General features: G+C 41.5%; 1 non-coding gene across 1 annotated transcript; it reads left to right on the top strand.

Annotated features, from left to right (window-relative positions):
• Window positions 1-2,744: 2,744 nt before the first annotated feature.
• LOC147944122 (small nucleolar RNA R71) lies at window positions 2,745-2,851 on the top strand. The gene has a single exon (XR_015558765.1). It is a non-coding gene; the product is annotated as a small nucleolar RNA R71 (small nucleolar RNA).
• Window positions 2,852-3,096: the final 245 nt, after the last annotated feature.

The raw sequence follows: 3,096 nt of genomic DNA, 5'->3' as shown, positions 1-3,096 counted from the left end.
TAAACTGATCAAAATCATCTCATCTTTTATTCTCTTTTTTTTTTCTTATGATTTTTCTTTTTTTTTTTAAGCACTGAAGGGAAAAGAGAGGAGACATACTTTGAAAAATTGCACTGTCTTGTATGGCCTGAAGAAGAAGTCTAGTCCACTGATTTCCAACCCCAAAGTAAGAGATTAAGTCCGGTTAAAATCCTGATAAAAGTTGAGACAACGTAAGATCAATCAGATATCCATTGAATAAGGGCTTTCAGGATTGTTGATAAGGCTCATAGTCTTTCTAACCTTCAGTTCTGAGATCAAGCATAAACAAATAATCATTAGAGTGTTAGCCAAATAAGAGAAATCATTAATCAAGATCATAATTCCCAAAGACAAAAAGAAAAATTTTGAAAAATTTGACTCAAACTTTATGGTTTTGACTGACACAACTGAAACTCAAAAACAGAAAACATAGTTAGTAACTAACCTCCCCCAGACTTAAACAACACTGTCCCCAGTGTTATCAAGTAAGAGGAAAGCAAAAATAAAAATAAAATAAAAAAAAATCAAAATCAAAAGAAAAAGAAAAACCTACCATTGGGTTGCCTCCCACTAAGCGCTTGTTTTCAGTCATTAACTTGACTGTGCTGGAGCTTAGGCATCCGGAGGAGCAGAACATGGCATTGAAGTCCTCTTCATCCAAGATGGTGTATAAGCTTTAGGTGCATGAGGTCTGCCAAGGATGTTAGGAACAGGACCAGGGCGGGATTTAGGTATGGGAGGGTATCTTTTCTGTCCTACAAAATCATCAATAGAAGAAACAAGCGCTCTACAATAATCTCGTGGCTTGGTTAACTGCAAAACAGTTTTTATCTCTTTGAAATTCTTGTTGATGATAGGAGGAAGTTTAGGAGAAGGAGATGCATACCTTGGCCTTACCTGAGGGCTCTGGAGTGTGGATTGGTGACTCTTCTGTTTGGGAACAGGTTTCTAACTTGGAGCATCAGTTTTGGACAAGCTTTGTCTCGGTCGTGGAGGGGTGTCGATCGATACCCTCTTGGTGGTGTCGATCGACACTGCTTCTGATGCTCGTGAATTTGCTTCTCTGCAGCTTATCTGAGCAATCTTCTCAACAGAAAACGTCTGTCCATCAATGGTAGGAGCTTTCCTCAGTTTATCCATCTCAAAACTCATACTCAAACCATCCACATTCAGTGTTATGTGTCCTTTCTGCACATTTATGATTGCACCAGCTGTAGCCAAGAAAAATCTTCCTAAGATGAGAGGATCTTTAGGCTCTTGATCATACTTCAGCACCACAAAGTCAGTGGGAATCATGAAGTTGCCAACCTTAACTGGTATATCCTCTAAAACACCTTCAGGAATTCTTCGGGAGCGATCAGCCACGATAAGAGAAATCTGAGTTGGCTTGAATTCTGTCATCCCAAGTCTCACAGCAACAGAATGTGGCATCAAGTTGATGCTAGAGCCAAGGTCACAAAGTGAGTGAGAAAACCTTCCTGCTGAGATTGAGCAATCAAGTACAAAGCTTCCAGGATCTGGTAACTTCTTATCAGTCCTACATTGAATGATTGCACTCACTTCCTTAGAGACAACCACCTCCTGCTTTCTCTCCTTCTTCCTCTGAACAGGCTGGTTCAACAGAATTGCACTAACATCCTTAGTTAGCAAGGCTCCTTCTTCAGGGCTCAAACCATTGGATACCATTCTCTTGACATAGCGTTTTAGTGGTGGTGAAAGCTTTACTGCATCAATCAATGGCATCTCAATCATCACCTTGTCCATCATTACCTTGCATCTAGCTTCCTCCATCTCATGCTTAGACTTTCTTGGCTTGGGAAAAGGAAACTTAGGCTTGTAGACCCTTTCAGCAGCTGGAACCTGAGATTTTGCAGTTTCTGGGCTCGTCCGGGATGAGTGTCGACCGACACCCAGGTGGTGTGATCGACACCATCATCTGAAGTCGAGGATTTTGTCAATTTTCACCCTGTTCTGCAGAAACAATTTCAACATCTTCATCCCTCACAGATATGGCATTACAAGCATGCTTGGGGTTTGATTCAGTTCTTGAAGGAAGATAACATTCTTGCCTTTTTACAGACCCAGCAGTCTGAATAACCTGATTCTCTAACTTCTTGACATGAATGTTCAATGCTTCAATCTTCCCATTCAGATCAGTGTAGACATTGTCAATCTTCCCATTGAATGTCACTATCAATTGCTCATGTCCTTGCAAAAGCTGCTCAAGCATGGCTTCCATTCTACTCTCTGGAGAATTCTTAGGAGGTGGAGACTGATAGGATGAGTTCCCATAGGTCCTTGTATAGCCATTGTTCTGTTGCTGCTTCTGGTCGCCATTGTAAGGTCTGTTGCCTTGCTGATTACCGAATCTCTGTCCCTGATACCCAGCTCCATACACATAGTTGACATTCTCCTCTGGCTCTGGCTCAAATGCCTCAACTTCAGCAGCAAATTGGACTGACTTCTTACCAATAAGAAGATTGTGTACTGAATCCAGCTTAGCATTAACAGAAGCTAGCTGGTTTGAATCGAACTCTCCATGCAGTCTCTTTCTTTCAGCATCAGCTCTTTTAGTGCTATTACTAGAAGCCAAATTCTCAATCAAAACTTCAGCATCTTCTGGAAATCTTGTCTTAAAGTTCCCATGACTTGCAGCATCCAAGGCTAACTGATACTTCCAGTCACACCCTCTAAAGAAGATACTTAGCAATTGAACCCTTGAGAAACCATGGTGTGGACAATCCCTCTGATAATCTTTGAATCTCACCCAAGCTGCCTTGAAAGCTTCATCATGTCCTTGCTTGAATGAAGAGATCTTAACTCTCAGCTCATCTGACATTGCATCATCATAGAAATGGTTAAGGAAAGCCACCTTGATATCATGTCAATTTGTCAAAGATCCAGCTGGCAACTGCTTCAACCACTGAGATGCCTCTCCTGCAAGTGAGTATGGGAAGAGCTTGCAGAATATGAAGTCCTCAGTCACTCCATTAGCCTTGATACTGGTCACAAGATCCTCAAAGTGCTCAATGTGATCCAAAGGCTTCTCATGGGGCAGGTTAGAGAAAGGTCTCT

The sequence above is a fragment of the Camelina sativa genome, chromosome 5 (assembly GCF_030686135.1).
Source record: "Camelina sativa cultivar CO46 ecotype springtype chromosome 5, ASM3068613v1".
Lineage (NCBI taxonomy): Eukaryota > Viridiplantae > Streptophyta > Magnoliopsida > Brassicales > Brassicaceae > Camelina > Camelina sativa.
This window is presented reverse-complemented; position numbering and strand designations above follow the sequence as displayed.